Source organism: Saimiri boliviensis, chromosome 4, assembly GCF_048565385.1.
Source record: "Saimiri boliviensis isolate mSaiBol1 chromosome 4, mSaiBol1.pri, whole genome shotgun sequence".
Taxonomy (NCBI): Eukaryota; Metazoa; Chordata; class Mammalia; order Primates; family Cebidae; genus Saimiri; species Saimiri boliviensis.
Window position 1 is genome coordinate 92,762,584 of NC_133452.1, and position 16,787 is coordinate 92,779,370.

The 16,787-nt window shown below is 37.5% G+C and overlaps 1 protein-coding gene across 3 annotated transcripts in view; it reads left to right on the forward strand.

The window, feature by feature from the left end:
• The window catches only part of CD2AP (CD2 associated protein), a 156,405-nt gene that overhangs the window by 80,471 nt on the left and 59,147 nt on the right, over positions 1-16,787 (forward strand). The window lies entirely within an intron of this gene.

Below are 16,787 nucleotides of genomic sequence, written 5' to 3' on the forward strand. Positions count from 1 at the left end.
TTTTGAAGAGTTTAGGCTGATTATTTTGTGGAATGGCCCCAGTTTTTTCCCCCCCCCCCCTCTGATTTCTCATAATTAGATTCAGGTTATATTTTATTAGCAGGACTATGGAATGACGATGTCTTATGTAGTATTTGGAGGCACATAGTGTCCATGTCTTTTTTTATTGGGGATGTTAAATTTGATTAAAATTTTATCATAAACTTAGTTACAGCTGTGCTGCCACTGTACCTTTACTGTTTTTCTCCTTACAGTGTTAATAAATGTGTTAGGGAGAGATACTTTGAGACTATTTAAATATGCTGTTCCGCATCGTACTTTTCACTCAGCAGTTTTAGCATCATGGGTAAAGTTTACCCAAATAGTTGTTACTATAATGGTTGCCAAAAGTGGTGATTTTTCTAACACCATCATCCCTTTTATGTGTATTACTTGATATTTTACTCTAAAGAAAAACTTCTCTTTCTCTAGTTTATCTGTTTATCAGTGTGGACTTACCAGAAGGTTCTGTTTTATTCATTAGATATCAGTCTATTACTAGTATTACTTACTTGGTTAACTGTATGATTTGGCTAGTGGGAGTTCCTTCAGGCTAACTTCCGTGACTTTTTTTTAAAAAAACAACTTTATTGGACATATAATTTATATACAGTAAACTGTGCTCCTTTAAAATATATAATGTAAGTTTGATAGATGTATAAACCCATGAAAACATGGACAATATTTTCATTACCCCAAAAATATTGCTCATGCTTTTTGCATTTCATTTCTTTTTCTGCCCTAGTCCTATGCAATCATAGATCAGGTTTGTCATTATGGATTAGTTTGCAATGCTATGTCATTTTGACATGTCTGCTTCCTTTTCTGTGAACTTCTGTAATAAAAGATATTCCAAGCTCATTTTGAACCTTCCCTACCCCAATCTTGGAATCAGCTACTTATCAAGGCAAACTTTTTTTTTTTTTTTTAAGAGAGGAATAGTGTTTGAGCATCAAGATCTGGGTAGATGTGTGCTCATGTCTACTGGGGTAATATTGCTTCTGAGCCTTCTTAGCGAATTAAGCTGGAAAATGCTTACAAACACATACACTTCCATACCTCTGCCCATATGTCTTTATCATTCATTGGTCTCTCCATCTTTACTGGTACCTTTAATTCCAATTTAATACCAGAAGGTATATTTTTGTGTCTAATGATTTTATTTCTAAGCCCATTGACCATAGAAATGTATGAAACGAGTAACTGAATTTGCTTTACTTCTAAGGAAATTGATTTTTTCTGCCAAATTTTAGTTATCCAAATATTGCGAGCTACAATTATATTGCCTGTGTTAATTTGCTTTTTAGTATAAAGGCTGTTAGGCTTGAAAGGATGAATGCTTAGAAAGCAATATTATAATTCATGGTTTATCAATAGATTATGAGTCTAGAAAAACCAACATGAATTTAGTTTCTAAAAGACTAATGTAGAATAAGTCTTGGAATTTTAGAAAGTGACAGGAAAAAATGTTGCTTTACACAGTCATAAAATATCAATAATTGTTCTATAAAGTAGACAGTATATAATATATCTAATAATGAGGGCTAGGAATAATGAATTAGATTGTGAGGAAAAATTGCTGGTATAATAGCAGATTTCCAGGTCAGAATTTTCAGTTAATTATAGTAATAATTTATAAATTATAAAGTGAAGACGTACATTATTTTGATGGCTCTTTGCCTTCCACCAACAAGTCTTGTGGAAGCAAAGGCCTGTGTGTGTTCAAGATTTGGCTTCACCGGGACCCACTGCTGTGGTAGAAGAGGGCAGTGTTGCTGGAGATGTAATGGATGTTAACACTGCTACTGCTTTATAAGAGGTTCTGAAGACCACCCTCATGCACAGTAGCCTATTAGTGGAATTTGTGAAGCTGGCCAAGCTTTAGATAAGTGCCAAGCTCATGTTTGTGTGCTTGCATCCATCTGTGATGAGACTTTGTATGCCACGTTGATGGTGACCCTTTGTGCTAACACCAGATCAACCTAATTAAGGTTGATGACAACAAACAGCTAGGAAGTGGGTAGGGCTCTGTAAAACTGACAGAGAGGGAATACCCTATAAAGAAGTTGGTTGCAGTTGTCTAGTAGTTAAGGACTATGGCAAAGAATCTCAGGCCCAGTATGTCATCAAAGAGTCCTTCAAATGCAAGAAATGAACAAATAAAACTTTGCATCACGTTAAAAAAAATTAGTTTGATGAATAGTTTGAACTCTGCTATAATTTTTAGAATAAACATGTGACCAAAGGAAGAAGTGGAGGCTATTTTAACAAGTGAACATTTCTTAACCCTTGTATATATTAAGTTCTGATTTTCTGAGCGTATGTAATCCTCTCTGTAGTCCAGAGGTGTAAGGGTCAAATCTCTAGAGGGAAGACAAATGTGAGCTAAGTATACTTATAGAATAAAATGATCTGTGTTATTTTAGGTAGGAATAGAAAATACTGGAGGAAGATATTTCTTAATATAATACTTTGCCACTGCATTTTGCTTAATATGCAGATTTTCATCAGAAATGTCACAGGAAACAGAAAATATAATCTGCAACTCTAATTCTTGAAGAGGTAGGGAAAAAGGAGGATGGCTTTTAAAGCTTCTGTACAAAATTGACATGTCATTACCACTAACATAGTATTTGGCAATTATGGCCATGCATGCCTAAGTGCAGCAGGGTGGGGATATGTAATTTTCTTATAAGAAGGAGCACCAGATCTTTGTGTACAATATTATGTTCTACCCTATATACATCCTGGATCACCTTTAAAGAATCCCTTTGTTTAAAGCTCATCAGCCTTGGAAAGAAGTTGAAATTTACTCTTACCGTTAGTTTGCAGCTCTCTGTAAGTACTACCTAACTGCATGTACTACAAAGTAATGAAAAAAGCATGAGCTCCTTGGCTGTTTAATATGACTGGGGATGCCCAGTTGCCTCCCATTTTTGTGTTCTTTTACTATTTTTTTGTCTTTAACTTAGGAATAAACTTTTAAAGATTCTAAATTTTCCTAAGGCTTTTTAATGAATTAAACAACAAAAATAGTTCTAGTTGTTTCATTTAGTTTTAGTTGTTTTAATAGTTTGTTTTCTTGTTTTGTTTTTTGTTTTTTTTTTTTGAGACGGAGTTTCGCTCTTGTTACCCAGGCTGGAGTGCAATGGCGCGATCTCGGCTCACCGCAACCTCCGCCTCCTGGGTTCAGGCAATTCTCCTGCCTCAGCCTCCTGAGTAGCTGGGATTACAGGCACACGCCACCATGCCCAGCTAATTTTTTGTATTTTTAGTAGAGACGGGGTTTCACCAAGTTGACCAGGATGGTCTCGATCTCTCGACCTTGTGATCCACCCGCCTCGGCCTCCCAAAGTGCTGGGATTACAAGCTTGAGCCACCGCGCCCGGCCAGTTTGTTTTCTTTAATACAGGTGCTTACTGTATTGCAAGATAGAAAAATCATTGAGTTAGGAATCAGTGGAGAAGGAATCATACCAAATAGGTGTACTTTCACTATTTTCTGTTACATTTATTTGAAAGTGCTTGATATCAATTCTGAAGTCAGAACTTAGTTTAAGGATGGGTAAAAAACATTAGAGAACATACATAAGTACCAAAAACACCTGGCTTAAATTTAATGAAGCATTTGTCACTCAGCAGATTGTCTCCTAAGTTACTTCTGATGCATATTAGTGTTTTTCGGGGTTCACAGGTTTTGGATCTTCTGATAATCTACTTTTAACACTGAAATTTGGTGTAAATTAAAGCATATGAGTGAAATGATCTTTGTGATGCCAGGTAAAACCAAGCCCTTGAAATATTTACAGTTTAAAGTTTATATGGGACCACCAGCACAAGAGATCTAATTTATATTTGATTTCTAGTTCATTACTTTTATAATTATAAAATACTTGGAACATTTTCTTATGCTATTCAACTCTATTTGGATTTTAGTAACTTTGCAGACTTTTATATGTTGGAAGTGTCCTTCTTTGCTTAACCGTTTTACAGTAACTGTGTATTCTAAATGTGTAGCATTGTGATTATGGGGTGGAAAGCCAGTGGCTGAAGTACACTGTAATTCTTTTTTTTTTTTTCTCCAACTCTAAATTTTAGGCTAGTTTCTGCATATTGTTGTGAATGCCAGGAAATGAGCATTATATAAGGAATGACTCTTAAAATTTTCCTACGTCCTAACAAAGTGTAACGGCCTCTGTGTATCACTGGTGTTTTGACAGTCTTTTCATAATTTTCATAATTATGTTCCTGGTAGCTGTTAGAAAAATTATAGTAGAATGTACATTATAAGGTTTTTTTGTGTTTTTTTTTTTTTTTTTTTTTTTGCTTTCAGTATTGGAATGTCATGTTCACTATATTTGATTATATTACATGGTTTCCCCTCACAGTCTTTTAAATTTAATAGGGTTCTCCTCCTCCCTCCTCTTCCCTTTTTCCTCCTTCCTCTTCTATGAAATAACGGGATGATGTTCTTGGTTTGACCAGTTAAGCTCTATTACTGCTAAGCAGGTAATTCTGACTCTTAATGTTATATGGACAATATTGAGTCTTCACAGATAATTTATTTTTAAATCCTCAGTTTTCATCGAAGAACTATAGGATAAAAGTTTTTAGAATGGCACCGTTATGTTTTCTATAGGAATGTGGTGAATTCATCATCTATTCTGCTAACTGGATGGCTTCTATATTAAAGTCCAAGATAAATTTCTTTTAGTATTCAGTCTCAGGGAAAGCATTGCTTCTCTAGGAAAGCGTTATGTTTCAGTTTTTATAATGTCTCCTTTTTTATTTTGTCAAATATATTTAACCCTTCTTATTTAGAGTGTCTTTTTGTCAGTGTGCAGATTACATGTGTTTGCTAAGTAGGTATGTGTTTTCAAATTTTCCCCTTATTTTATGAAACCAGTGACTATATACACTTGTCTTTTTCACTTTTTTGTAAAACCCGTTCATATTAAACCTATTTCAAAATCTCCATTCAGATGTCTAATAAGCATCTTAAACCTAAGATGCTCAAAATTGATCCTCTTACTTTTTTTCTGCTCCATGTAATCTTCCTCATCTGAGTTAAGGAAAAGTTCATCCTTCTTTTACTTAGGCCAAAATTCTTAGATTTGTAGTCGTCTTCTTTTTTAAAATTGTACTTTAGGTTCTGGGATATATATGCAGATCATTCAGGATTGTTGCATAGGTACATACATGGCAATGTGGTTTGCTGCCTCCATCCCCTTGTCACCTATATCTGGCACTTCTCTCCATGTTATCCCTCCCCAACCTCCCCACCCTCTACTGTCCCTCCTCTAGCCCCCACAACAGATCCCAGTGTATGATGCTCGCCTTCCTGTGTCCATGTGTTCTCATTGTTTAACACCCGCCTATGAATGAGAACATGTGGTGTTTGATTTTCTGTTCTTGTGTCAGTTTGCTGATAATGACGGTTTCCAGATTCATCCATGTCCCTACAAAGGACATGAACTCATCGTTTTTTTATGGCTGCATAGTATTCCATGGTGTATATGTGCCACATTTTCCTTTTCCAGTCTATTATCAATGGGCATTTGGGTTGGTTCCAAGTCTTTGCTATTGTAAACAGTGCTGCAGTGAACATAGGTGTGCATGTGTCTTTGTAATAGAATGATTTATAATCCTTTGGATATATACCCAGTAATGGGATTGCTGGGTCAAATGGAATTTCTATACCTAGGTTCTTGAGGAATCGCCACACTGTCTTCCACAATGGTTGAACTAAGTTACACTCCCACCAACAGTGCAAAAGTGTTCCTATTTCTCCATATCCTCTCCAGCATCCGTTGTCTCCTGATTTTTTAATGATCGCCACTCTAACTGGCGTGAGATGTTATCTCAATGTGGTTTTGATTTGCATTTCTCTAATGACCAATGATGATGTCCTCATATATGTCTTCTGTTGAAAAGTGTTTGTTCATATCCTTCACCCACTTTTGAATGGGTTTGTCTGTTTTTTTCTTGTAAATCTGTTTTAGTTCTTTGTAGATTCTGGATATTAGCCCTTTGTCAGATGGGTAGATTGCAAAAATTTTTTCCCATTCTGTTGGTTGCCAGTTCACTCTAATGATTGTTTCTTTTGCTGTACAGAAGTTCTGGAGTTTAATTAGGTCCCATTTGTCTATTTTGGCTTTTGTTGCTAATGCTTTTGGTGGTTTATTCTTGAAGTCCTTGCCTACGTCTATGTCCTGAATGCTTTTGCCTAGGTTTTTTTCTCGGGTTTTTATGATGTTAGGTCTTATGTTTAAGTCTTTAATCCATCTGGAGTTAATTTTAGTGTAAGGCGTCAGAAGGGATCCAGTTTCTGCTTTCTGCACATGGCTAGCCAGTTTTCCTAACACCATTTATTAAACAGGGAGTCCTTTCTCCATTGCTTGTTTTTGTCAGGTGTGTCAAAGATCAGATGGTTTTAGATATGTGGTATTGCCTCCAAGGTCTCTGTTCTGTTCCATTGGACTTTATCTCTGTTTTGGTACCAATACCATGCTGTTTTGATTACTGTAGCCTTGTAGTATAGCTTGAAGTCAGGTAGCGTGATGCCTCCATCTTTGTTCTTTTTGCTTAGGATTTTCTTGGCTATGCGGGCTGTCTTTTGGTGCCAATATGAAGTTTAAGGTGGTTTTTTCCAGTTCTGTGAAGAGGGTCATTGGTAGCTTGATGGGAATGGCATTGAATGTATAAATTACTTTGGGCAGTATGGCTATTTTCATGGTACTGATTCTTCCTAACCATGAGCATGGAATGTTTTTCCATCTGTCTGTGTCCTCTCTTATTTCCTTGAGCAGTGGTTTATAGTTCTTCTTGAAGAGGTCTTTTACATCCTTTGTTAGTTGTATTCCTCAGTATTTTATTCTCTTTGTAGCAATTGTGAATGGGAGTTTAATCATGATTTGGCTGGCTGGCTGTTATTGGTATACAGGAATGCTTGTGATTTCTGCACATTGATTTTATATCCTGAGACTTTGCTGAAGTTGCTTATCAGCTTCAGGAGATTTTGGCCTGAGACGATGGGGTCTTCTAAATATACAATCATGTCGTCTGCAAATAGAGACAATTTGACTTCCTCCTTTCCTAATCAAATACCCTTTATTTATTTATTTTTTTCCTTGCCTGATTGCTCTGGCTAGAACTTCCAATACTATATTGAATAGGAGTGGTGAGAGAGGGCATCCTTGTCTAGTGCCAAATTTCGAAGAGAATGCTTCCAGTTTTTGCCCATTCAGTATGATATTGGCTGTTGGTTTGTCGTAAATAGCTTTTATTATTTTGAGATATGTTCCATCAATACCTAGTTTATTGAGACTTTTTAGCATAAAGGGCTGTTGAATTTGTCGAAGGCCTTCTCTGCGTCTAATGAGACAATCATGTGGTTTTGGTCTTTGGTTCTGTTTATGTGGTGGATTACATTCATAGATTTGTGTATGTTGAACCAACTTTGTATCCCCAGGGTGAAGCCTACTTAATTGTGATGGATAAGCTTTTTGATGTGCTGTTGCAGCTGGTTTGCCAATATTTTATTGAAGATTTTTGCATCTATGTTCATCATGAATATTGGCCTGAAGTTTTCTTTTTTTGTTGAATCTCTGCTGGGTTTTGGTATCAGGATGATGTTGGTCTCATAAAATGATTTGGGAAGGATTCCCTCTTTTTGTATTGTTTGAAATAGTTTCAGAAGGAGTGGTTTCAGCTCCTCTTTGTACGTCTGGTAGAATTTGGCTGTGAACCCTTCTGGACCTCGGCTACTTCTTCCTGGTTTTGGCTTGAGAGGGTGCAGGTGTCCAGGAATTTATCCATTTCTTCCAGGTTTACTGGTTTATGTGCATGGAGTTGTTTGTAGTAATCTCTGATGGTAGTTTGTATTTCTGTGGTATCGGTGGTCAGATCCCTTTTATCATTTGTTATTGTATCCGTTTAATTCTTCTCGCTCTCTCTTTTTTTTTTTTTTTTTTTCATTAATCTGGCTAGTGGTCTATTTTGTTGATCTCAAAAAACCAGCTCCTGGATTTATTGATTTTTTTGAAGGTTTTTTTTTATGTGTCTATCTCCTTCAGTTCTACTCTGATCTTAGTTATTTCTTGTCTTCTGCTAGCTTTTGAGTTTTTTTGATCTTGCTCCTCTAGCTCTCTCAATTTTGATGATAGCGTGTCAATTTTAGATCTATCCTCGCTTCTCATGTGGGCTTTTATTGTCATAAATTTTCCCTAGACACTGCTTTAAATGTGTCCCAGAGATTCTGGTACGTTGTGGCTTCGTTCTCATTGGTTTTGAAGAACATCTTTATTTCTGCCTTAATTTCATTGTTTATCCAGTCAATATTCAGGAGCCAGTTGTTTAGCTTCTATGAAGTTGTACGGTTCTGAGTTAGTTTTTTAATCCTGAGTTCTAATTTGATTGACCTGTGGTCTGAGAGACTGTTTGTTATGGTTTCCGTTCTTTTGCATTTGCTGAGGGGTGATTTACTTCCAATTATGTGGTCAGTTTTAGAGTAGATTTGATGTGGTGTTGAGAAGAATGTATATTCTGTGGATTTGGGTTGGAGAATTCTGTAAATGTCTATTAGTTCCGCTTGTTCCAGATCTGAGTTCAAGTCCTGGATATCGTTGTTAATTTTCTGTCTCGTTGATCTGTCTAATATTGACAGTGGAGTGTTAAAGTCTCCCACTATTATTGTTATTAAAGTCTCTCACTATTATTATGTGGGAGTCTAAGTCTCTTTGTAGGTCATTAAGAACTTGCTTTATGTACCTGGGTGCTCCTGTATTTGGTGCATATATATTTAGGATTGTTAACTCTTCTTGTTGAACTGATCCTGTTACCATTATGTAATGCCCTTTGTCTTTTTTGGTCTTTGTTGGTTTAACATCCATTTTATCAGAGACCAGGATTGCAACTCCTGCTTTTTTTTTTTTTTTTGGTCTCCATTTGCTTGGTAAATTTTCCTCCATCCCTTTATTTTTAGCCTGTGTTTGTCCTTGCATGTGAGATGGGTTTCCTGAATACAGCCCACCAGTGGGTCTTGACTTTTTATCCAATTTGCCAGTCTGTGTCTTTTGAATTGGGCATTTAGCCCATTTACATTTAAGGTTAATATTGTTATATGTGAATTTGGTCCTGCCATTTTGATGCAAGCTGGTTGTTTTGCTCGTTAGTCGATGGAGTTTCTTCATTGTGTCAATGGTCTTTACCAGTTGGTACGTTTTTTGGAGTGGCTGGTACTGGTTGTTCCTTCCTATGTTTAGTGCCTCTTTCAGGAGCTCTTGTAAGGCAGGCCTGTTGGTGATGAAATCTCAGCTGTTGCTTGTTCATAAAGGATTTTATTTCTCTTTCGCTTATGAAGCTTAGTTTGGCTGAATATGAAATTCTAGGTTGAAAGTTCTTTTCTCTAAGGATGTTGAATATTCGCCTCCACTCTCTTCTGGATTGTAGAATTTCTGCTGAGAGATTCGCTGTGAATCTGATGGGCTTACCTTTGTGGGTAACCTGACCTTTCTCTTTGGCTGCCTGTAGCATTTTTTCCTTCATTTCAATCCTGGTGAATCTGACAGTTATGTGCCTTGGAGTTGCTCTTCTTGAGGAGTATCTTTGTGGTGTTTTCTGTATTTCCTGAACTTGAATATTGGCCCGCCTTGCTAGGTTGGGGAATTTGTCCTGAGGAGTGTTTTCCAGCTTGGATTCATTCTCATAGTCACATTCATGTACACCTATCAAATGTGGATTAGGTCTTTTCACATAATTCCATGTTTTTTTTGAGGCTTTGTTCATTTCTTTTCACTCCTTTTTCTCTAATGTTGCCTTCTCATTTTATTTAATTGAGTTGATCTTCAGTCTCTGATATCCTTTCTTCTGCTTCGTCAGTTTAGCTATTGAAATTTGGGTATGCTTTGCCAAGTTCTCGTGTTGCGTTTTTCAGCTCTATCAAGTCATTTATATTCTTCTCTAACCTGTTTGTTTTCGTTAGCATTTCATCTAACCTTTTTTCAAGGTTCTTACTTTCTTTGCATTGGGTTAGAACATGTTCTTTTAGCTCTGAGAAGTTTGTTATTAACCACCTTCTGAAGCCTGTTTCTGTCAATTTATTAGACTCATTCTCCATCCAGCTTTGCTCCCTTGCTGGTGAGGAGTTGTGATCCCTTGGAGGAGGAGAGGCGTTCTTATTTTTGGTGTTTTCATCCTTTTTATGCTGGTTTCTTCCTATCTTCATGGATTTATCTACCTCTGGTCTTTGTAGTTGGTGACTTTTGGATGGGGTCTCTGAGTAGACATCCTTTTTGTTGATGTTGAAGCTATTTCTGTGTTTTTTAGTTTTCCTTCTAACAGGCCCCTCTGCTGCAGAATTGCTGGAAGTCCACTCCAAACTCTGCTTGCCTGGGGATCACCCGTGGGAGCTGCAGAATAGTAAGCGTTGCTGCCGGTTTCTTCTTCTTTTATTTTCATCCCAGAAGGGTACCCACCAGATATCAGTCTGAGCTCCCCTTTATGAGGTGTCTCTTTTGATATATGGGGGTCAGGGAGCTACTTGAGGAGACAATCTGACCCTTATCAGAGGTCAAGTGCTGTGCTGGGACCTCCATTGTTCCTTTCAGAGCTGCTGGGCAGGTACGTTTAAGTCTGCTGTAGTGGAACTCGTAATGGCCTCTTTTCCCAAGTACTCTGTCCTGGAAAGATGGGGCTTTATTCATAAATTCCTGACTTGCTGCTACCTTTTTTCAGAGATGCCCTGCCCTGCAAGGAGGTAGTCTAGTCACAGTCTGCCAGCAGAGGTGTTGCTGAGCTGCCCTGGGCTCTGCCCACTTCCTGTGTAAACTTCCTTGGGTTTTTGTTGACAGAGGTGCAGTTAGAACTGCCTCAGTAATGGGGGACTGTCTTGGTACTGATGGACTGCCTTACTAATGGTGGATTGCCTCCGTAGTGGTGGACTGCCTCGGTAGTGGTGGGTGCCCCTCCCCACACTGACAGCTGTGCTGGAAACTTGTGGTGCTTTTCGGCCCAGGAATCTCCTGGTCTGTGGGCAGTATAAACTTGTTTGGAAATGTGGTCATCACAAACTCTCTGGGTTGTTCTCGCTGAGAGCTGCACTCCAGAGTGGGTTCCTGTTGTGCCGTCTTGGATCCTGCCTCTGTATTCTTCTTTTTAACCTCGCATCCTATCATGATTCATTAACAGATTTTGTCAAAAAATGTTTAGAATCTATTTTTACCAGCTTCACTGCTGTTATCCTGGTATTAGTTATCTTTTGCTGTGTAATTACTATAGCCTGTATGCCATTACCTACTTACTGAAAAGTCTAGTAGCCAGTTGTGATCACCCTCCAATAGCTTTGCATTTCACTCAGACCAAAAGCCAAAATCTTTTAAAATGGCTACAAAACTGTCTATGATCTGGCATCCCCATATCCCTCTCTCCACCTTTCTTACCTCATCTCTTATTTAACTTTCACCTTTGTTCACATTGATCACCTTAAGGATGTTAGGAATATTCCTCTCTCACAGTCTTTGTGCTTGTTGTATACCTTTGTCTGGAATGTTCTTCTTCAAGATACCCTGATGGCTACTTGTCTGATTTAGGAGTCTCTCAAAAATCACCTTATCAGTAAGGCTTTTTCTGACAGCTCTGTATAAAACAGCAGAAAGTCCTCATCATCCACTTTTTAATTCACTTCTTTTTTTTTTTTTTAATGTTTCAAAGAAAAATTTGTTGCTGTTGCTTATTAGCGTATTGTCTACCTGTTCATTAGAATCTATCTATGGATCTGTCTATCTATCTGTCTATCTATCTATCTTACCCATTATCTAGAACAGTGTCTGATATTTTGACACTCAGTGAAACAATGAATAGTATTTTGTGGTATATATAGAACTTTTGAAACACTTTTGTCAAGTGAAATCCTCTTCACTTTTTTTTCCTTTAAGTTCTGGGATGCATATGCAGAATGTGTAGGTTTGTTACATAGGTATACTCGTGCCATGGTAGTTTGCTGCACCTATTGACCTGTTCTCTGAGTTCCCTTTCCTCACCCCTCACCCCTCAACAGACCCTAGTGTGTGTTGCTCCCTTCCCTGTTTCCTTGTATTCTTGTTCAGCTCCTACTTATGAGTGAGAACATGTAGTGTTTGGTTTTCTGTTCCTGTGTGTGTTTGTTGAGGATGATGGCTTCCAGATTTATCCATGTTTCTACAAAGAATATGATCTCATTCCTTTTTATGGCTGCATAGTATTCCATAGTGTGTGTGTGTGTGTGTGTGTGTGTGTGTGTGTGTGTATGTATGTGTGTGTGTATCACATTTTCTTTATCCCGTCTATCATTGATGGATATGTGGGTTGGTTCCATGACTTTGCTATTGTAAATAGTGCTGCTAGAAACATACACATGCATGTGTCTTTGTAGTAGGATAAATCCTCTTAACTTTTAAGAGGATTAATGTCACTCCCATTTTAAGGATCAAGAAATGAAAACTGAGATTATTCAACAGCTGAATGGTAAAATCATCATTAGAGTTTTGTTTTTCTGATTTCTCAGTTTTTTTTTTTCTTTTAAACTTTATGCTATTTAACATGGGGTTATGGAAATTTGGTGATTTTTCACTATTGTAGTCCATTTGTTTGCTGCTATCTTTGCCTAATTTTCTTTTAATTATGCTTATAGACCTATCTTTTCATATACTTTCAGCCCTTTATTGAGAGTTACGAGTAGTAATATGTGGGTATACTAGCATTTCTCGTGATGGCAGTGCATTCCAAAATCTGAAATTTAAAAGTCAAAGCCAGTAAAGGGAAATTCTAAACATAAATACAACTGTTTAGTTAATTCAGCATTCATATATTCATTCATTCAATATATTGAGTGCCTGTTGTTAAGTATATTGTAAAAGGTCCTGGGAATACAGTGATCAGCAACCTAGGGGTAATTTCCCCCTCTTGTTTGAAGCTTTTTTCCATTGGGAAAGAAAAGATGATTGAAAAAGTGATTGTAATTTAGTAGGAGAAATATTTGTTACAGGAAAGGGTGCAGTAAATGTATATAAGAAGGCTAGTCCAGAATTGGCAGGCTGTTAAGGAATGTACTCTAGAAGAAGTCATAGATTGAGTTCCCAAAATGGCTAGGAAATTTCTAAGCAAGTTTGTGGCAGAGGGTGAGGAAAAGTATAGCATTTTCAAGATCCTGAAAGAGATTTAATTCAGAGGTATTTTAGGTATATAATTGGATGAAATGAGGGTTGAGCCTGGAGAAATTATTGGGTCAGGCCTAAGTAGACATGTCAAAAATGTTAATCAAATCACAGAGAAGCTGTAGAGCGAAATGATCAGATTGTTTTTCAGATAAATTGGCTGCAGTGTGAAGAGTGAATTGCAATGTGGAGAGTAGACTGGAGAAGAGACTGGGCTGCTAACACCAGTTGAGAATGTTTTGATAATGAAGTAGAATTAGCGTAAACTAGAAGAATGTTATGGGGACAGAGAGACATGTAGAATAGGAGCTGTATAAGTGATTTCACAAAGAAGAGGACCTAGTGGCAATGTTATTTGGGGGATGACTGAAAAAGAGGAACCAAGTGCTACCAGGTTTTTGGCTTTATAAAATGGAGATGTCATTTGCAGAGCTGGATGTTGGGAGATGATGATATATCATTAAAATAGATGCCTAAATTTTGAAAGTATTCATTACTAATTGGTAGGTTATTTTTGGATCATTGAAAATTACCAACTTTTACTACCATGTTGGCTATTTTTACTACCATGTTGGCTATGTTAAATTTGAGGCTTGTAGGGATGTGAGAACATCTAAGTGAAGGTATTTGGTAGTCAGTTTTCTGTGGGTCTGAATCCTTAGAAAAATTCGGGTGTCTGTGCAAAATTGGGGCTTGATTATATTTTAGGTGGTATAAGAAACAATGAGTTCAGATGAAATAACTTAGGGAAAAAGTACAGAGTAAAAAGACGAAAGAGCCACCTGGGATGGAATCCTGTGTAGTGACATTAAAGGAATGGACTGAGGAAGATTAACTGAAAAGCAGACCAAGAAAGCACAGAAAAAGAGAGCCAGAAGGAAACCTAGGAGTGTATGGCAGTCAAGGGAGGAGAGTTATTCAGGGAGGCAAGGTCAGTAGTGTCAGTTATTACGTGGGAGGTTAAGTAAAAGAGATCATTAGGAACCTAGACAAGAACAGTTGTGAGGTGATTAGAGCAGAAGCCAAACTGAAGAAGAAAGGAGGTTAGGCAGTGGAGAGAGTAGGCAGTTGCAGCATTTGATGACAACATATATTCAAGAATGTTTTTATTTTTTTTCTTAAAAAGGAAAAATGTTGATCATTTTGACATACTAATGGCTGACAGGTAGAAGGAGATCAGTTGAAGATGGAAACTCAAAGGAAGGGTGGTTATCGGCGCAATAGGATTTATCCAGAAGGTAGAGGAAATGAGTTTCACATTATGGCTATTATGATTATTCTAAATTTATTGGAGATAGATCAGAGTTAGTAGGCTTAATGGTAGGAAGCTGAGGAAAATATTTCTGACTTTTGATGTCTTCTGTAGAAAAGGAGTGTTGTTACAAGTAAGTTGCAAAGTGGTGAGGTCAGAATTTTGAGGCGATGAAGAGGTTCCAGTATTGATTCTTAAATGCTTGTGTGATTTATCCCTCTAGGCTTTACTGGGCAGCTAGATGGATGCATCACACAAAACATTTAAGAAGCTCTGAGTTCTAGTCTCTTAAAGGTAGAAAGAGTTCATTTTCTTAGGCGGAGTCAGCTGAAGTTTTATTTGATTATTCAGGTTCTAGAATGGAAGAAAGTGCCCATAGCTAGTGGGACATACGATCCTGGGGAAATGGTTGTGTACTTGGTGTGCCAAAGATGGTAGATAGAAGTTTGTTGGTCTGCAGCCTCTAGTCACCAGGAGTTAAGGTGTTATACAGTTTACCTTGGGGTCTGTAATCACTTATTAGTATTCACCTTGAACTCCTTCTGGTAGGTGTCAGGCATGTTGCTTATGTAGAGACCACCAGCCAGGCTTTGTATGGGCAACAAGGCCATTTGTTTTGCACCTGGTTGCAAGCAGACCAAGTCAGAGAAAGAAGTTAGGCAAAGGGAATAGGAGAGGGAATTTGTTATATTGGTTGGGGAAAATGGTCAGCTAAAGGTAGTAATCTATCTTGGGGAGGGGAAGGGCATCACAGGATGCATGACCACAAGGTCATTTATTACAAACAGGCATGATCATAAGGGTGGGGAGTATCGGTTACAGTCAGAGGGGAGGGTGCAGTAGATTACGTAGCACAGGGGTGGTAGTCTTGAGAAACCCAGTGTCTTGGGGGAAATTTTTGCAAGGCTGAACAGGAACAATGGGTGCAGGTTACAGAGCAATTAATTGAGGCAGGAACAAGTTGCTTCACTTCTTTCTGTGGCCACCTGGTTACTTGTGGTTACTTCAGACTTTCTGGCTCCTGGGGACCATCCAGAGGTGTACATATGGATCATCAAGGCTAAAATGGCCAGACCTGGACTTGGAGGCCTAACAGTAGCCAGCTTTGGAAGGAAACCTGTTCTGGAGTTTTGATGGCCTTACTGGTAGTACGTTATGAATCTTTCTAAGTTATCATTAACAGCCAGACATTATTTGTATGTGTAGTTTTTAGGAACTATGCAATATTGATTGATTTTAAGTCCAACTAAAACAGCCCATACCCGTGTGATCATCTTATAAAATCCTTTAGAATAATGGTGAAAGATGACCTTAATGGGGAATTTGGATTGATTCTATTAAATGATTTTATTTTCATTAGGTTTCTATTTTGTTTTCTTGTCTTTTTGTTTTTTTTTTTTTTAGTTCTCAGTGCAGTTCACATGTGGTTTCTTGTTTTTGTTTTTCTCCAAACAAGTTATTGCATTTTGCACTTCTTTTAAGTCACTTTATATGATAAAGATACAAGCCATCAAGTAGCTTTTGCTCTAGAGATTTAATGAAGAAGGAGGATGGAGGGTTTAGGCTCAATAGACAGACGTGCTGTTTGTTTTATGACTGATAGCAACACACATAAAATGCAGATTTTTTCTACAAGCTTAGCAATTCAGGGACAATTGGATAGATTAAATATATGGGTATTAAAATGTTAGAAGTACCATATAGATAAGGTTACTGTTTTGTCTCATTATGGTACCTCCTGCGTGCCCGTTTTCTTCCTCCTTTTCCCTTTCTGCTTGGTCCTTCTCTTTCTTCTTACCAGTGGCTGACTGTTTTCCCTTTTATATTATGCTGCTGCTTTGTGATCAATACTCTCTTTTACTTGAATGGTTTTCAGTGATAAATCTATTAAACTTTTAAAAAATAATAGACACTGAGCCAAGCACTGTTTAAAGCACTTTACAGGAATAAATCAGTTTACTTCTCATAGCAATCCTATGAAGTTCCTCATTTTACAGGTGAAGAGATTGGGCAAATATAATGGAAGGGGGCAAGATAGGAATGAAGAAGGTTTGACCTTCAAGTTCATATACTTTACCACTACACCATGCTACCTTGCAACCATTACTATTTTTCATTTAGCCAAAAATAGCTTGTTCATTAATACTGGATATTTTTGATACCTAGCCATCTGTTTTAATGACATATATTTTAATGACTCTCATAAAGGTTACAGTCACTAAATCCAAACCTCTTTCCTCTCTCTCTTTTTTTTTTTTTGTTTGTTTTATGGCCTTAATCAAATACTCAAACTGAATAATCTCCTAA